The following is a 20,154-nucleotide window of genomic DNA, read 5'->3' as shown; positions in this document are numbered from 1 at the left end:
CATTATGGGTGCGATATGTTGCTCTGTAATGAATGCAATTTCATTTTTGTCACAGTCTGTGTCAGCAAGGTATGGAGTCCTAGCATCATGCCAAAAAAGCACCTGCTGTATTAATGTGAAAAAAAGATAGAGGAAGTGCAAGTCTTTGTATTTTCCATTATTCTGAAGATGAAAAAGCAGCCGCTGAGAGCTGGCCGCATGGCAATGCTGGCAGGCCTCGCCGGAGCACGCTCATTAATACGGGAAGCCGGAATGATGCCGAAACCTCCGACTATGTTTGGCGAACAAACAAGAGAATCACCTGAGCACATGCTTCGCATTTGCCACCAAATAATGAGAAGCGCTCGGGCACGAGGTTCCCCTCCCCGGCATCGCTCCGGTCATTCGATTCAATCAGCTCGCTGAGAGAGACAGATGAGATCACGGTTTTGACCTCTACTCATGATCAGTCATCTCAGGAAAACACACACATACACACATTTCAAGACAAGACGTCTACTTGAGCTAGTGACATCATCATCAGCAACGGTGTCAGTTGGGTCAAGGCTGGCTGAAACCCCGTCTCATCTCGACGGAGATTATACTGCTGAAAGGGTTATTACTCGCACGCCTTATGAGGGATTGCTAAGACAAGGGTGACTACAGACACATCCCTCGGAGAGCTCTCCCCTCCCTCCACCTACACTTAATCTGGATTGATAGCACAGCCCATTACTGAGAGATGAATGAAGCAGATTATGGAATGCTCCATTAGTGTCACTTCATGTACGAGGACAAGTTCTGTGTGGGTGGGTGGCTGTAGAAAGCAAAATTGGACAGGAAAAGTCAAATGTGTTTGGAACAACCTGACCACTTGTCGTGGAAAAGTTACAGATATCAAGGTAAAGCTTGGTTGTAACTCATTGTTTCAAAAACGTACACGAGACATTCCATGTCGCATCATTACTGAGGTTTAAAGTTCTTTTGAAGAATTGCCAGAGAAGTTGCCAGAGATTCCTTTGACTGCATGGAGTAATGCAACACAGCAAGGGGTGAGGAATTAGACAAAGGTCAAATGAGAGTAAATTCATAACAAGGACCAAACCACGAGCCACAGTGGCAGGTCTGCCATTTCAACAAGAGAATATTTCTACCACTGACCAAGCAAAGGCTGAAATGTTCCTGAGCTGCCACTGCAGCTAATACCATCATTAGTGGAAGAGGAAGTGAAGACTAATGTGTCGTTGTGTTCCTGGTGTAAAGCAGGTGGCAGAAGATGCTTTGCAGCAGGACGTTTTCTCACAAAGGGTCAAGTGTTGAATTTATATTTAAACAGCATTTTAAAATAAAAATTGAAAACGAATTGACAGTAGTAGAGGCATGCTTTTTATTTTCCCAATTTTAAATGGTGTACTTTAGTAGTCTTGATCTTTCTCACACCAGACCTTTTGGCTATCGCTTTGAAACCAACACCTGTCATCTGGATCTGTCTTTTCTAAAGTAGACAGACTTTAGAGAAGTCTGTCTACTTCTCTATAGTTGTTCATAACTATGTTATGTGGCTCCGATGAACAATCGGCTAACAATTTCTGTCAGCCAGAGGTCACGTAGACTCACCTTTGGTTTGATCAGGAGTCATAATTGGTCTTATTTCATAACTGCTAAGAGGAAAAAACAGGATAGTAGAAAAACTGTAGTTCTACCCATGTATGCATTGTCTATTCTTGCACATCTTTGCATCATTGTGGGGCTGGTGCCTAATTCAGTGACATTTTAAAACATGAATTCAGCATTTACTGATAAAGAAATAGTAGAAATATAGTCACCAAACATAATCAGTTACAGTCTGTTGTAATAATTGCTTTTTCCCCCTAAAATAAAGACAAACAATATGATAGTTGCCCATTCCTGCCCATTACGTTACTTGCGGTTTCCTCTGGTGTAATAAGCAATGGAGCAATAACCACCAAATTCCCAACCCTAACTGTAACTGTGAATGCAAAATAAATATTTAAAGTCTACTCAGATTACATTATGTGCCATCTGCTAGTATGTCAAGATTAACAACACTCAAAGTAACTTTCCATATGTTTGTTGCTTGGATGTCTTTTATTCTGATAATAGCTGGAGAAACTTTAGTGTAGTATGCACTGGAATAATAACAATCAAACCCTAAATCATATTATAATACCTGGTGACATGCTGTAGGTGAGTAGAAAATACAATTAATTAGCACTGAGACATGTGGAGTAAACGCATCACAAACAGCAAAGATTCAAACCTGTCAGCAAGTTTCACAAATAAAGTGTTCATTATCCTGGCTTCTTTTTTTCAGCATGATAGTAAAGGATTTTCATATTTTTGCAATGCACTAAAGAACGAACAGAAAAGCAACAAGACTATTGATACTGTTGAGCCATGACAATCAGTCTGGATGAGAGTCGACTTTAATTCCCAGTGGAGCTCTGAGCTAATTGCTTCAGGATGCTAAAGTGGTCACATGCCAACATGCCAAGGTTAATCAGTTGGGTTTGCACATGTACATTTATTTAGCATTTCATCTTGACAAGATAAGAACCTAAAGTACAATTGAGGCCAACGGGAAGGTGATAAGATTGTATTTAGTCATAAAAACAGAACATTTAGGATATGTTGATCTAATGGCACCGTTATTTTTAATTAAAATAAAAGGAAGTGATTGAGATTGAAGCTGTAGGCAGCATAATTATAACATGGTTATCAAGATATTTCATTGAAAGCCAAGATCTTTTTTTTCTTTTGTGTTCAGTCATTTTCTGCATTAAAAGATTAAGGTCAAAGACTAGAGGAAGTGTCAGATATTAATTACTGATGTCAACAAAAGCAGATTGACTTGTAAGGTCTCCCACAGAGGAATGGATATCCATGTGGATGGAGCTCATTAATGGCTAGGCTTAGTTCTCAGCGTCACACCCATAAACGCAACATGAACTAGCAAAGTGCACGCAAACGCCACACAAGTACTGTCCAGAGACCGTGACTCCTTTCAGTGAGCATCCTTTATTACAGTTCACTGTACACACCTACCCTGACCTCAGGCTGTACTGGAACAACAGCGCGTCTCTCTTTTTCCTCATCCCATTCCCCAGCTGAAAGGAATGTTAACCCCTATGGACCCGGCGACAGAGTGATTCACCTCTGCTGAAATAATGCCACGCATCCTCACCTCGTCGGTTAGCTAATGGTGCCTGGAGGACTGGCTGGTCTGGAACAGGGGACATATTTCAAATTACTTCTCATGTCCAGTTGTATTTAATAAACAGGGAGGGACTTTGATATCTAGGGTATGATAACAAAAAGAAAGATTCTTAAAAACGGTTGCCAGGCCAGTGCATGGCGTAGCGGAAAAGCTGGTGCCTCCTTTATGGAGGTCAATAATCCAGGGGATTTGAAAGCCAACTGTGGAACCTTTGCTTTGTGTTTTCCTCTTTTCTCTTTGGCCATTTCCTGCTTGGCAATAAAACAGTTGCCAAATTTATATTACTGTCACACATGAATGTTTACTCTTTTATCCTGTAGCTCATGGAATGGTAGTTGGGATGATGTGACATGTTTTAAGTCTCCAAACACAATGGTGGTGTAAATATTACTCCCATTAACGTTATATTTTAACACACAGTGGATCGCCGCCTCTTCACATTTTGAGTCACAGAACACAAACATGAGGATGTTTGGGATGCTGTGGTGGTGAAGGGATTAAGAACAACCCATATAAAGAGGCCTCACTACTAAATAAAGGCCATTAGAGCCAATAAAACCTTTAAAAAGAAAAAGATGTCTGAGTGCAACTCAAACTTCTTCATGTCAAAAAGGTTCCGCAGGAATAAAATACACAGAATATGCCAGATTAAATAGCCCTGTCAAGACAAAATATAAGACCTGTGATTAAAATATTAGAGGCCAGCTCTCGTTTTAAATTAACTTAAGAAATTTTAAGGCTTTCATTTTAGGTACCTGAATTAAAGACTCTTTAAGGATCCTGTGTTCTGCTTTTTTTTTCCTTTGCAGATTTGTAAAGATTAAAAGTTTTTTGAAAATCTCAGCGGTATGGGTCTATATACTCAGGGGAACACAAAGCACTTATGCTAACTGATAATATTACATGATAAACACTTTAAAATGTCTCCAACTCCTAATCGTTTTGCCATTTTGCAGCTTCTCCTCTCTCTCACACACACACCCACACACCCCAGGTGTCACCTCTGCTTAGAGGTTAGATATAAATAATAAATGCTAATGAATCTTACAAAAGTGTTATCAATTTATTTGAGTTCTTAAGACAAATTGAAATAGTCTGAAATTAGTATTGGCAGAAAAAAATTTAGAAAACCGAGTGATTTTAAGCCGACTCCCAATATCTGATCGGTGAATCTCTATACAGAAGCATTTTATTGATTTGGAAAGGAAAATTAATGATGCCAGATTATGGCCAAAATATTAATGCAGCTGAGTTCAATAATTAAACGTCCTCTGCGGTGAGGTTGGTTGTACTACCTGGGGTTGGTGTTGTTGATGCCTGAAGCTTTAAAATGGATTGTGGGAGATGGAGTTTGAGCAGCGGCTCCTTTTAGCCTGCAGTGACCTGTAATCGATGGGGACCTGGCAGGGACCGGGAGCCCTTATATCGTCGCTGTTACAAGCATGCTTGAATCGAACACCACTTTTCTCTCTTCTCCTCTGTTCTTCTACTTAACATACACCCCCCCACTCCTCTTTATGTCCCCACTTTTCTTTTCCTCATTTCCAGCTCCTGGTTCCTTCTGTCATATTTCTCATCTGCTCCCTAGCACCACCGTCCAGCGTTTCTTCCTCTCTCCTGGCTCTGCTGCCCTCTCGCTTCCATCTTCTGCCTCATCCATCCGTCTGCCTTTAATCGCTCTCTCACTTTTCCCTCATCCCTCTTCACCTTTATCCCCCTCTCCTGTTTAGAGCTGCTGACCGACGGGGTGCGGTGGACGAGGCTGAGCGTTGAACACAAAGAAGAAGCTGTGTTTCTGAAGAGTCTAGCAATAATTCCAATTCATCTTTATCAAGGAGAGTGCCAATCAAACTGCAACAATTTTGTAAACAGTTTTTTAGGAAAAAACTCAAACATGGACTGTTGTAACTGCAAAAACATACAAATTCAGTGCCAGCAGTCCAACCTTGGAGCTTTAGAATGTCGGTTATAAAATGTGAGTAAAGAGAATTATTTATAGCGTTTAATTTCAGTCTTCAGTTTTATTTCATTCATAATGAAATTGCTGTCAGAAGGTCCTGCCAGGGTGTTATAAAGTGTTTGAGTGCCTTGGCTTGTGTAGATAAACTCAGTGCCAAAATACCAGAAAAAAATAGAATAGAAATAACCTTTACTGTGACCCAGTGGGGAAATTCAGGTCCAACAGCAGCAAAATTAAAGGATAATTCAAAGAATAGAAAATCCTAATGAAGGTAAAATTACTTAAAAAAATTGTTAATGCATAAAATGCTTTAACAATTTCAAATCTAAAAAAAACACTAGCAAGTGCTTACAGCAGGTAAAGTAGAAAAGATTATTTTTTGATTGCTGTTTATGGTTTGTGAAAACAAATTAAAAGTCAGTTTAATTTGGTATTTGGAAACTGACCAGGAACTTCTGATTGGTGCATCTTAATGCAAAATGTTTCAGTTCCTTAATGTCGAGTGCCAGAATCTGTATTTTCACTGTATCACTAATACATGAGGCTGCATAGTAATCCCTTGGCTGTACTACAGACTTACCTCCCACTTTAAAAACCTCCAGCATGACTCATCACTGACAGAGCACCACCCATAGACCAACCAACCAACCAGGTGCGACAGTCTGCTTTATAGAGCCGGTGTTTGACCTAATTTTACCCCTGTCATAAATATTCATTGTGACAACTTTAACTTTCCTGCTGTGCATCATCCCTCCTGGTGTGCGTGTGCGTGCGGGGGTGTGCGTGTGTGTATACTTTTGCACATGACAGGACACTTCCACCATCTCGCTTTGTCACAAATTACCTCATCCATCCATCCATCCATCCATTTTCTGTGCACCCTTGTCCCTAATGGGGTCGGGAGGGTTGCTGGTGCCCATCTCCAGCTACGTTCCGGGCGGGAGGCGGGGTACACCCTGGACAGGTCGCCAGTCTGTCGCAGGGCAACACAAAGACATACAGGACAAACAACCACACACACTCACACCTAGGGAGAATTTAGAGAGACCAATTAACCTAACAGTCATGTTTTTGGACTGTGGGAGGAAGCCGGAGTACCCGGAGAGAACCCACGCATGCACAGGGAGAACATGCAAACTCCATGCAGAAAGACCCCGGCCGGGAATCGAACCCAGGACCTTCTTGCTGCAAGGCAACAGTGCTACCAACTGCGCCACTGAGCAGCCCCAAATTACCTCATTAAACTTTATTGCATTAAAGTCACTTTTATGAATTTAGTGTGCTCCCAGGCCTATTGTTCTCCTGCAAATGAGATTAAAGCAACATTTGCCTTTCTCCCTACTTTCAATTATATTTCTGGAAGGACGTTTCGGACGCAGAACTTTAATGAGGAAGTTGGGAGAAATGGGTATCAAAGAACCATTTGTGGCACATTTTCTAAACTAAGGCAAAGCTAGTGACCAGTTTGGGAAAACTATTTTGTTTATTGGCTTTTATTATTAGTTTGCACTTCCTGAGTCACTGACTTCATGCTTTCCCTCCCTCCTTTTAGCCAATAAGACTGGTGGGAACACAGATATGACTGATAAGCAAACACCACTAAAGTAAGTGGTTTTACCCTCCCATTCAGGTTAATTATGCATGTGTTCCTTTGTGTGTGGGTTTCCGCAGTCAGCAGTGCATTATATACTTCCTTTGTGTCTATTATCATGAGCCTCTGTTGGGATATAGTGCAATAAAAGCAGAGTTAGCCAATGTTAAGTTTAAGCGTCCCTTCACACAATGCAGATCACAACAATGGACGAATAAACACACATTCATAGACGTACAGAGATAAGAGCTAATGGTCAATAGGATCATGTTGCTAAGCAACACATTTGGCAATCTGGCAATAAAACATTTGTTTTGCATGCTGATGAAGAAAGGAAAGTAAAACTTAAACATCTGCAGGCTTCAGTATATTAGAAAGTGCATTAATCTTTGACCATATGCAAAAAGAAGCCCCCAGAAATTTTTGTTCAGCATAATTTGCTCTTTTTAAGTCTTTGATTCAATTTGGAATATTATTACATTCAAGTATCACTAGATTTATGCGCAGCTGCTTGCCCTTAAATCAAAGCTAACATGCAAAGTCTCTGAATGGAAAAAAATAATATACAGAAACATCTCAATAAACTGCACAGTCATTTTCAATGAATTACAATATGTGCTCCAAAGAGGCTTAAATGCCAGATTAAAAGTACCTTCTGAAAACAGACCATTTTAAAGCAGGTATTTTTCATTAACACTGTATTTCGGTATTGAAATGTTTTTTAAGTGGTCTGATATTATAATTTTAAATGTCATGTTTTCATTAATTGTAAGCAAAAACGAAACGCAATTAACAGAAATAGAAGTTTCTAAACATCCAATTGTGTGATTTTAGTGATTAACTTCCTGAAATAAATTGGCATTTCAATTATTTTCCAATTCATTGAAAGGATCTGGAATAAAAAAATGTCAAAGGGACAGATCAGATGATCAGTTACCTGTAGCAACGCTCTTGGGGGTCCTCATGTTTACCTAAATAAAAGTTAGTAGCTTCTAAAGGCTAAAATTAAAAGTTAGTCATTAAAGTTAATAGGAAGAAACTATGAAGTTTTTCAGAATGTAGTAATTTATTGACTTTAATAGAAGTCAATAATTAAAACTACACATTGTCATGTCACACTAATACATAAACCTCTGAGTAGTTGACATTTACTGCATTTGATGTTTGTTTTTTTAACCCAGAAACCCAGAAAGAATGGATTTTCATTGTTAAACAGACTGTTACCAGGAACCTTTAGTGTGACATACCCATTAAAAGACAGAACTTAAAAGGCAAATCAAGTAATGTTAAGTTCACTTGAACCACATAGTGGTGTCATGGCCATTTTGTCAGTGTACAAGGATTTATTCTAAGAAAAATCTCTGCTGATCCATCCATACCTGCATCTTGCTGCTATTGAACACGTTTTCTGTTACTATATGAACGTAAATTTGCTCCCAAAAACCTGTTTTGGGAGCAAATTTGCCTGTTTTGTTGAACGTTTCATTCAACCAGAGTAAACAGCATTTCTCAGACTGTCAGCCGAGTCAACAGCCAGAGAAGCCAAAGAGGCGCTGCATTCACAGAAAGGAGGCCGGTGGCTGGTGGGACGACTATACGGGACAAGTGGGTTTTGTTGGGAAGTTGAAAACTATAGCTGGTCCATGTGAAAGCCTCTGGGGAGAGGCTTGCGTGGCTGATCTGCATGTGAAAACGCGTGAGGACTTCACTTGGGAATAATGCGTGGTTTTGACCCTCTCAAAAGAAAATGGGCATATGTGCATGAGCACACAAATACACACAGTCAAACGACAAAGTTGGAGAGGAGGAGAAGAGACGGAGGAAAGGAGAAACCCAGAAAGGTGATGTATCGCTTGAGAATCTGACTTAAGTGAATTTTCTCACAATTTTGAAGGCCAAAAGAGCTGTGAAGGAAACATTTTTCCTCCTGTGCAGCATGTCATGGTTTAAAAACTGAAACCTGGCCACCTATGCTAACAAGGAGCACAAACAACAGCAAGGGAGCCTTGTGCGACCGTGGAATCTTAATTTTGTTTTCCGTTGTTGCAGCTGCCAGAAAACTAAGGAGACTTTTCTTGGTGTGGCTCTTTGTGTTTTAGCTAAACGGCAGCAGACTTTTTTTTTTATTACACATGTGAATTTAAGCTAAAACGTATTGGCATTTATGGTGTGAACACTACAGGATTCATCTCCAAACCTTTTCTCTCTGTTTCCAAAGGTCAGGCTCAGTATCTGATGTAAACCAGCAATGGCTGCGTCCTCTCCTCAGTAAAGTGTCTTTGATTCAATTTTTCTGTGTGTGTCTTGGTTTAACATTCAGTTCATGAGAGGAAACAATATGTAGTTCAACAGAATGAATAGAAATGTGATTTTATGAGATTTTATTGTTTGCACTACTGCCTGTTTTGCTCGCTCAAGAACAGCTTTATAGTTGCTCTTGCAGGTTTTGATAATGTAAACCTTTTAATTTTTTTGGTTTGATTTATTTGAAAATTAGAGATGTTGTATAAATTATCCAAAAGTCTGTTAGAGACGTCTCCCAATTATCTACTGTATATACCAAAAATTTATTGATTTGACACACATAAACAGGCTTACCTAGCCTTTACAAGGTTGGGTCCTATTAAAAATTTGGCAAAAATAAAAATTTCCATAATTACAATGTCTCAGTTGGACAGAAAATTTAAAGGTGATTTATTTTTTTTATTTTTTGCTTTAAGGCAGAATGTTCTTTGTTGCTGTTTTTAGAGATGAAGATATATTCTACAGTTACAACCTGACCTTTTGGCTGAATAGAAGGAGAATTACAAGTCAATAAACTGACATTTATTCTAAGCAAAAAGGTCATTTCACCAAAGAGCTTTAGTTGAATGTTTTATGGTACAGAATACCTGAAATAATGTTTGCAATCCAGCATTACTTTTTATTTTGGGTCAGTTGTTTTTACATGTCTTATAAACAGGATTAAACACAACTTGGATTTTCACAGAAAGTTCTACGTTTTGCTGCTGGGGGTGGAATAAAAACATTTGTAGACCAACAAAATACCAAACAAATTCAACCTATAAAGATAGGAAACTACTGTTTATTTTTTTTATAAGGCAAAAGGCTGAAAAGTAAAGCATTGCATGTTGAGTTTATTATAAAAACAATACAATTTACAATAAATTTACGTTGTATTTTAAGTTTAAAAAACAAAAAAAAACAATGACATTTGGGTGCTTAGTTGGTAATCTTTGTAAAAATGTTAGACATGACTTAAATGGAGAATACCTTGAGGATTTACTGTTCAATTTTAAGGCGGCAAAAGCAAAATGAAAGAGTAATTAGAATAATTAATTCTTGAACTGGAGATATATTGAATTTCAACTGTGTACATTAATTCAATTGAGCTCTGATCATTCAAAGACCATCCTGGAAACTGACATTGTTAGCAGCTAATGATTAGCTAGTTATTGGCTTATGGTGCCTATTAAAGGTTCTTTGCCTGTTATTTTATCATCATTTCATTTTTGTGCTAAGTATTTAACATGCTACCAAATAAACATTTTAAAACTGACAGAAACTTCTTCAGTACTTTTGTAACCGAGTGTTAGCAAACCCGACGAGAAGTAGTTTTTTTTGTCAAGTCTACTAGCACAACACAACTCAAGCTACTTCCTTTACTGCTTCAAAATGAGCGTCTCAAACGTAGATACAACAGGGTGGTAAGCTAAAGGTACTAAAGATTTACATCTACTTCAACTAGCTGGTTTTTCCACACTAAACATCGGTTTGACAAAAAATAATAATATTGCCTTAATGTTCTGTTTAGTTTGCAACCAGTTGTAAGACTAACGTGTCAATTTTAACACTTTGTGTTTACATCTGGTTCTACACCCACGTCAGTGCATGGAGCTGTGCCGGATGTGACAACGCTTGTCTTCCTCCGTTTTAATCTGGCGAAAGAGGCTACTTATCTTCACCTTAAGAAAAGGTGAAGATAAGTAGACGAGACCCTCTGTGAGAAGTGTTGAGTTGCTGTATTGAGTATCCAGTGCTGAAATAAGGCGATGGATGACAGAGGGAGGAAGATAAATGGATGATGGGATGGGATAAAGCGGAGCATTTGAGGAGATCTACGCAGGCAGAGGGCTGAAAACAGAGAGTGATGGAGAATTTTAAATCGGACGCAACCGAAGCCAAACTCCTACACGATCTTATGCTTGGCTGCACGTCTTAGTAAAAAGTGTATTTTCTGCAAGAAGTTGAAAGTTTTTAAATCATCATTTGTTGTACTGTGCAATTTCTCCACCTTTAACCCTATACTTCATTGCCTCTCTCCTTCTGAAGACTTTGCTATCCCTATTGCCTAGTTTTTCTCTACAGGAACTTTGTTTTAACACAAATGGGACGTCTAAGGTTTGACAAGAAGTGTGTCAGAAGTTTAGTCCACCCAGGCAGGAGCTTGTAATTCCGAAACGCTCGGCTAAATGCCGACAATGTAGAGGGCAGCGATAAGGATGAGCATAAGAGGATGAGGTCGGTGGGGGGATGAATGGAGCCGCGGGGTGAGAAATGGAACAGAGCGGTGCTAAAGAGATTGAGAGTAGGATAGAGGGATGAGACGGATGGCTCAAAAGATGAAGGTGGTGAAGGAGGCTGCAGGGATAGAGGCATGAGGAGGTGGATAGTGGGCTGAGCGGCGCAGAGAGGAGGATGGGATAAGGGGGAGATGAAGCACAGCAGGGGTAAGAAGGGGGGGTTCACACAAGCCCCTGATTATACTAATCTTGGTGGAACCCCCCCGGTAGAAGATTAGCGACTGTACACATGCACACACGCACACTGAAACAGAGGAACCCACACACCTTCTGTTGCCCCGGCACATGTTGATTTGCCCTGCTCCCTGGCACCCCGTGGCCCCTTCCAAATCCCTCACAGACCGGGCAAAAAGAACAGCCAACACGAGGGAGGGATAGAGGATGAAGTCACATTTTCCTCAGGCAAAACTTGCCTCAGCGCACATTTAGGGCCCAGTCAGAACAGAGGGGGTGGGTTCTGACTGGGAACCAAAGTTACAAACCCAACTTTGTAAAGCTTCTCAATTCAACATCGGGAAATTACAGTATATTCACACGTTAATGCATCATCATGTTGAGTGTAGTGATTGTTCTCCATATTGTTGTGGGCTTAAAGCATAGCAGTTGTTTCATAAGTAAGTTTGAAACATGCAGTCAAACAAAGTTTTATTTCTAATAACTTCCATTTTAACTTTGTTTCTAATTCATAAATTTCCTGTCAGTATTGTCATTTGCTGCTGAAGTCTTATGTGTTTAGGATAACTTTCAAATGAGATGTTGGCATTTCAGGACAACACCTCAGTATGAGAAACATTCCCTCCAAACACTTGATTTCAATAGAGATTTTTTTAAAGATATTTAAACCAGTCTTGTTGTTTCATCCCATTATAATCAGTAGAATATTAGAGTTTCTTAATCTGCAGCACTCATCCAAATGCAGTGGCCCTTGCCTATTTGTGGTTCATTAATCCATTTGGGGATCTGCCTGAGGAACGTAACTAAATCCTTTGTGTAAAAATTTGCCTATTCTGGGGGTTTTCATAGAGCAAATCTAAAATATTGGAAAGAAAATGCTGCTAGAGAAGGCAAAATATTTATTTTCCTAGGGGCTGATTGGCTGTTCCCCAAAGATTAGAATGAAGGAAGGCCGTGGACGTTATCTTCTGGAGGCATGACAGGCTGTTTTCCACTGTGTGTATTGATGCATATTAAGGTATATTTGGTGTTTGGACCAATAAAAAAGGCACTTCTGCTATTAGCGGGTCTTTGGGTCCCTAATCTCTGCTAACACAGCGGGGTACCCTGAACAGCCTAAACAAGATGTCAAAAAAGGTGGTGAAGAAGGCTGCAGGGATAGAGGAAGGCTTAGTTAGCCCCTTTAATAGAGCCCACCCAGTCTGAAACCACACTTACACGTCAATAGACATCTTTATCTGGGTGTCATTTGACCTTTAAGGCTCTACAACCATAATTTGACGTGTGAAATGAAAGCATTGATGCTTTTTCAATGTCAATACAAGTGAAATCTGAGTGCAGTGTTGTTGAGCAGCTATAAAACATGTACATTGGCATTAAGGCAAAGTATAATAGAGAAAAGTGAAAGGCAAAATCCTTTCCTGGCTGAAGAGCTTTGAAAAAGAAAGCAGGAGACAGATTGTGTCACAGTGAGCTACGAGTCAGGGAGGTAAAGATGAGGGCTGAATGGCAGGATATGCTTAATGTCAGCCAGATTGCTCAGTGCAGCACTTCTTACTGCAAATGACACCAAAAGGATGGAGATGGATTAGGGAACATGGCACGCCGTACGCTCCAAAAGTGTTACTAGCTAACCGAAAGAGTCGCATTAAACTACTGTGTGATTCACTACAGACTTTAAACCTAACCACAAGTCGCTCTCTTTGCCAGGCATGTTTTTCTTGAAAATGTCACAGAGTATAAACACCAGCTGAAGTATTTTTGATTTGAACATGTCCACCCAGGGACATTTTACACGTCTCCTTTCTATTTATTGACAGAAATGTCATCGCGCTCCGTGTTTAGTCAGCTACAGCCCCTGCCTCTGTTTCGCACATTAGATGGACAAACAGAGACCGAAAATGAGTTTCTCTTTCACAGGTCATGCAAAGCTTCTTCTGCAAATATGAAAGCAGTTTCAGATTCCACAGAGACAGGGGACCCAAGAAAGAGGCTCTTCTCTTCCACAGTCGCTCTTGACTGTGGAGGTTGGTAAATCTGAAAGTGTCTTGTGTTGAGAGTTTCTTTTTCTTTACAGAGTTAATTCATGGTGAATGGATTTGGAGACACAACTAAAAAAAAAAACAGTTAGAGCCATGATTATGATCAGAATTGCAGATGAGAAACAAGATGTCTGTTCTACACAAATAATCAAACCTAAAGATAATTTAGAGACACAGACTCTCTACTTTACAAAAACACTGACTACCTGAACATTTCTCATTCTAAATATTAGCTAACAGACTGTCACACATTCAATTCCTGGTTCTTGTTTCAGAAACCTCTATCGAGTGTCATTGTCTAAGGAATTAAAGTATAACCGGAAGCTGTTCAGCAACCTCTTAAACCTGGCACAGTATGCATCTTTTAGCCACACACCCTAAAACAACAGGACACTGCTTTTGAACTTAAGAAGGTCATCCATACAGGAGGTAAACAATTCGTCATCACCCACCACAGCTACTCCATCTGCAACTTAAAAACTGTCAACATTAACTGAACGGGGTGCCAAAAACAGGTTGGACGCCTTTGGCTGAAAAAGAAAAGGTGTTATGTTGTGACAGACTGATGGCAGGGAGGATGAATAGGATCCACATAGATTAAAGGTTTAACCTCTAAAAGTTAGCTGCCAAGTAGCTTGAATGTAGGGCTGCAACCAGCGATTATTTTAGTAACTGATTAATCAATTATTCTGGCGATTAAGTGATTAATCAGACCACATAGTTGGCACATTCTACAACCTTTTTTATACAATATTGGAAATATATTAAAAGATACAAAAACAAATAATTCAGTTCCTTTTTAAAATTAGGAAAACAAACATTTTATTGCCTAAAATACAATTCCACAGCATTCCTTTAGTAAATCTGAACTAAGTTAAGCAAAAACTAAGCCACTTCAAGAGTTTGGCTAAAACATATGTACAGACAAAGGTGTTTTTGTCTTTAAGTGCATCATGTATATATTTTTGTGGCTCAATTACTACTCTGAACACCGTTTATTTTCTTCAGCAAATGACCTTTTTTGACTGTGTATGCATAAAGCAGTTAACGATTACAGAGCTACAAAACACTTTCTAATTATTTCAATAATCAATTAATCACAATGAATCTGATTAATCCTTTCCACACTACTTGAATGTGCTTATAATACAGAAATTTGAAATTAAGATATATAAAATTTACTTAAAGAAAATAGTATTTCTTATGAAAACTTCCTCAGTTTGGCTTTGATCTCCAGGAAACATTTCAGTCTGTTCAAGTTTAGGCTCAAAAGGCCAGAGCAGCTCCAACATGCTCGCCCTCGCTCACATCCATTCCGCTTGGTGGCTTTCACGGCCGGATTGAATTAATGTTGCATCTGCTAGTGTTGACATGGAAACCCTGAAGTGATATTTTGGTGCTGTCTGTTTCTGTCGGGGTCTGAGGAGCCAGTGCGTTCAGAGGGGTGTGTGGCCTGGCTTGGTCTGCGTGTACATCTCAAAGTGTTTTCGTGTGTGTTAACTCTTGGCCCACATGGCTTGGGAGGGGGGTAATCATGTTAGCAAAAGGGTTGATGAGTTCACGTTCGCCAAACAAACAAACTGGCATAAACAACGCTGTGGCCTAGCAGGCTCCACTCCACGCAGAGATCTCTTGTCTCAACTTCCTTAAACGGATTCATTAGGAAATATTTGGAAAAAGATTTATGTACGGACTCTGGAAAGCTCAATCCGATTAGAGTACACTGGGGAGAGATTCAGGGGTTTGTAAACGTGCAATACTGAAGCCAACTTTTGATTTGGCAGAATTTGATCTTGAAAGGAGATCAATTTCTTCTTTTTATTCAGAATTTTAGACACGGTTCGTTTTGTTGGGAAAATGCACACCAGATGTAGCAGGTTTAATGTCTTTACATTGTTTAGTTTAAAACAGTGAGTTATTGGTGCTATAAACTCAAACAGCACTTATTATACTGTCAATGTAGGACCAGCACATTAAATAGCAATTCCCCAAGTAGCATCCATCAATGAAATCAAAGACTTAGAGAATGCATTAATGTATATGCTTACCTTGGAAAAGGAATCCACAGTAAAAGGGGGTAATAAACTTACAGGACTTCAGCTGACAGAATGCAATGAAGAAGTATTTGTACCTGTGCAGCTTTCTCAATTTTGTGACTCTTAAAAGGTTCCAGGACGTGTAGGAAAATGGATTGTGCCTTTTTATCTATCTATCTATCTATCTATCTATCTATCTATCTATTTATCTATCTATCTATCTATCTATCTATGTTTTTCCTGTGTATTTATTTCAAGTTTCTGTGTTTCTGAGTTTCCATGTTGTCCTGTCTTCCCCTTGATTGTCCCCAGGTGTTTCTCGTCCCTGTAATTACCTCCTGTGTATTTAGTGTCACCTGTGTGTCTGTGTCTCTGTCGGGTCCTTGTCTAATGTGCTCTGAGTCCTTCATGTGTCCATTGGTAAAACCAGTTGCTACCGGCGTTGAGCCCTGGCTTCCGCTCAGTCGTGCTGCCTGTGTTTTTGGACTGTTTTGACGTTTATTTATTATTAAAACAACTATCTATCATCTCACCTGGGTCATCTGCGTCTGCCTCACCACCTCAACACCACCATTACATGACATCTATCTATCTATGGGTTTCACCCTGGGCAGGTCATCAGTCCATTGCAGGGCAACACAAAAACACAAAGGACAGACAACCATGTGCACACACACATTCACACCCAAAGATAATTTAGAGAGGCCATTTAACACATGTTTTTCGACTCAAAGGAGACCACACATGCATCCACAGGATGCATGCAAACTCCAGGATAGGATTTGAACCCAAAACCTTCTCACTGAAATGCAGCAGTACAACCAGTTGTGCAGCCCTAATTCTGTACAATCTTTATATATTAATATACATATCAAAAGCTATTTCTGCTGTTACATGTGCTAGTAAAATCGATGTAACACATTTCTCAAGTGTAGCTCCTACTGATGATACTTTAATGCTTTGAAGTTGTTTTTTGTCTACAACAGTAAAATAATTTCAGAGGTTTTCAAGAAACTTTGTACCTTTTATATTGTTTATATCTATTAACATGCTTCACACTTTTAAAAAAATCCAAATATGATTTTATAATCAGTATAATTATAATGATTTTGTGTGTACCCCTAAATAATCTCCTCCTACATTACAAATATAAGTGGGAGGCTTTCACTCTCCATAGAAGACATGTACAACATGTGGCGCAGACTACTTAGTTACAGAGTGAATTGGGATTCTGTCATGGGTCAAACATTTAATTCAAATGTTTCTCTAAAATCTCTTAGCCAGGACCGTGACCACAGAAAGACATTTTGTTTGAAGAAGTTCCTGTTTAATATTTCTTACTCACTTATTCTGCTGTCATACTGCTGGCCTTGACTCTCTGCATAAATTTTCCTGCTTGATATTAAATATGTTAATTAACCAACACAGCTTTTCTTTGTCTCATTTACTGTTTGGTCCCCGACACATTAAGCCGACCTTGAGAGGACTGGCACTGACAGATGTCCACCAATCAGACAGCGGTGACTGAGACATATTAATTCAAAGTTGCCTGGTTACATATACAAGTGTGCGGATATAAAACACAGTATTTTTGTGCAAATGCATTAAAAAGAGACAACTTTTCTAAATAGTGGACAAGGCTGTCCTTTCTTTAAATTACACCTCATGAAAGGTTTCCTAATGACTTTAAAGCGTGCTCTTAGAACTGCTTGCTGCAGATCAAGAGTTCATAATGACTGTGGATCAATGCAGCAATTGCCTATAGAGATCAAACAGCTTTATTTGATGGCTGCCAATTTGTACGTTCTTGAAAGAGTTGACTTTTTGGATTCATACCAATGATCTGTGGATTTTAGGTTTTGTGTCTCTCGTCCTGTGCCAGAAATGTAAAGGAAAGTCATTTTGTGCTGATCTCTAAACGTGGCACTTTTTCTACACACTTGTATGACTAGGAGCAGAAAATGCGTTTATTCGTCTGCAACATCTTCTGTCTGTAACAACGCACATCTATTAATACTGTCAAAGGCAGGTGGACTGACAGCTTCACCTGAACCTAAACTAATCAAGAAAAACAAGAACACTTCTAAGAGTCGGATAAAGACAATAGGCAATCATAAAATGTCCCAGAATGGCATCATGAGCAGTTTGTGGAAGATATTATTCCGATATCAGAGGTGGAACAATGCACAGAAAGTTGGCATAAAACTCGATGACCTACCCTAATTAATGAAACTAGCAGTCCTTGATCAATGTTTGTGTTAGGTTGGGGTTCTTTTTCCTGTTTTATTTTGTTTTCTTTTCCTCTTCTGTCCTGGGGTTTTTCTGGGAAGCTGCGTTTCCTTTAACAGCCATCAGATGTCACCAGTGAGCGGAACCCCTGGAGAAGTGTGGCGGCCAACCTGTAGACGCACCTGTGTCTAATTTTCGAGAGCTGCAGAGGTGCTTCATAAGGACAGCCTAGCTGACACTCCAGTGCCTGAGTATTTGCCTTCACTGGTAGACGTTTTTCTTAGGAAGAAGCCTTCTATGATCGCTCCCTGTGTTCTGATCGCTCCTTGTGTTCTCCCCGTCAGATTTCCTTGTGATCGCCCTGTGACTCCTGGATGTGGACAAGCGCTCCCCCCTGGATTTCCTTGTGTTCCTCACGACGCCATTGGTATTACCAATCGGTTGCCTTCCTCCGTGCACTTACCTCCCTGGTCCCTCCCCGTGGATCCTCTGTGCCTCGCCACCGACTGAGCCTGCCAGCGTTTCATGTTCCGGGAGCTAACTGTCGAAACTCCGCTCGGAGGTCAGCTCACTCTGCTCTCCAGCTGCAAGGCTTACCTGCTCGCTCTCCGACGGTAACTCACTTCTCCAGCCGCCACCTTCGACAATACTAACCTCCGCATTCAAGTAAGCGTCCTATGAAAGATTCTCAGAATTATTCCATTTGACCAATCCCGTGTCTCACTCCGCTTTTTCTCATATACAGTCTGACGACCAGTTTCCTCCAGTCCCAGGTTCCAGAACTATTTCCCCTGACCCCTCTTCCTTTCACCAAAATAAATATTATTGTTGTTTCATATCGCTTCTCTTGGTGTGTTCTTGCATGTGGGTAACCCGGCTATCACCCACCATGACAGATTGACCTTAGCATAAGCTCACTTTGGTTATGCAGTAGGACATTGATCCAAAGCATAAAAGAGAGTCGATCTCTGAATTATTAAAAATGCACAACCATCAAAATAAGATGGTTTGCAAAGGCCTAGTCAAAGTTCTGAATTTATTCTGATGCTTTGATATGATGTTGAACAAGCTGTCTGTGCAAGAGACCACTCCACTGTGGATGGTAGCTGTTACTACAAAGGGTGAAGCAACCAGTTACAGTATCAGGTTCAGGCAGCAGCGACTCATTCACTAAGAGCCAGATTGGTTTGGATAACATTTCCTTTAATTAATTAAATCATTATTTTTTACTGAGTCTTTGTGGTATGTTTTTGAGTGACTGAATATGTTCTGCCTCCTATCTACCACTCTGTACACATTGGAGTATTTATTTTTATTTCCACCATTAGTCCAATCAGAAAGCCATTGATCTGCTTTTCATCTGTCATCTTTTGTCAACATTTAAGTTCAAGAAGATGAAAAATGTCATACATCTCAACTAAAAATACAGAAAAAATATCAAACTAAAGCTGGTTTCACCGATGGCCTGGGAGCATCCAAAGGTCAGCTTACTGTGCATTTCAAACAAACACAAAGTCATACTGGTCTAGGCATTTTAAGTCAGTGGCAAAAAAAAGCCCAAAACGTTGGACATCAAAGTAAAATTCAAGACAACAACTGAATTATAATGGAGACCTTTGTCTCCCTGGAGGAAGTTGACAGCAGAGTCTGTCTTTTTTCTCACTCTGACCTGATGTCTGTCTTTCCTCGGCTCTTGCATTGGTATTCTCTTTTTATTTGGCTTGCTATGTGACTGAAATCAAAACTCCTTTATTTAATAAAAACCTGAGATGGGAAAGGATCAGGATATTAAGTGGGTTAATACAATCAGTCCTCAATGTGTTTTTAGAAAAAAAAAAAAGGAATCAAACTCAATTAAATCGACTTTCAGCCGACTGACTTTATTAGCTTGAGGTTGTCTGATTAATTAAATTCTCAAATAAATCTTTCAACAAACTTAGATTAGGGTGTTACAACCACTCACTGAGTTGGTTGTACGTCTTCCACAAATGACTTTTTGTTTCTCCGTAGACAGAGAGAGAGATGGGGCTGATGTCTGTCTAGACAGGGTTGCCTTACAGTTGTGCCAAGGGCTGGAGAGGGTGGAGGTGGGGGGTTGGGTTTTATGTGCACTTACAGTACATGGGAGTGAACAAGACCTTTTTAGAGGAGGAGGAGGAAAAAAAAGCCAACAAGCGTTCCAGGTGTTATTAGCTTGCTGCTAGCAGGCTCTGTACGGATGCTCTCTGAATAAGAGACGAGGGAAGTTCAGCTCAGGGTCATCGGTTCAAAAAGTGGTTATTACGCTCCTACATGGGCAAAATGGAGAGCAGAGACATTTTC

At 39.8% G+C, this 20,154-nt stretch overlaps 1 protein-coding gene and 1 long non-coding RNA gene across 3 annotated transcripts in view; one reads left to right on the top strand and one right to left on the bottom strand.

The window, feature by feature from the left end:
• Positions 1-20,154, bottom strand: part of LOC114144895 (plexin-A1-like) — a 286,607-nt gene that overhangs the window by 173,758 nt on the left and 92,695 nt on the right. The window lies entirely within an intron of this gene.
• LOC114144907 (uncharacterized) lies at positions 18,093-18,668 on the top strand. Its single transcript, XR_003595579.1, has 2 exons — positions 18,093-18,498; positions 18,578-18,668. It is a non-coding gene; the product is annotated as an uncharacterized LOC114144907 (long non-coding RNA).

This window comes from Xiphophorus couchianus, chromosome 1, assembly GCF_001444195.1.
Source record: "Xiphophorus couchianus chromosome 1, X_couchianus-1.0, whole genome shotgun sequence".
In the NCBI taxonomy this organism is placed as follows: Eukaryota; Metazoa; Chordata; class Actinopteri; order Cyprinodontiformes; family Poeciliidae; genus Xiphophorus; species Xiphophorus couchianus.
This window is presented reverse-complemented; position numbering and strand designations above follow the sequence as displayed.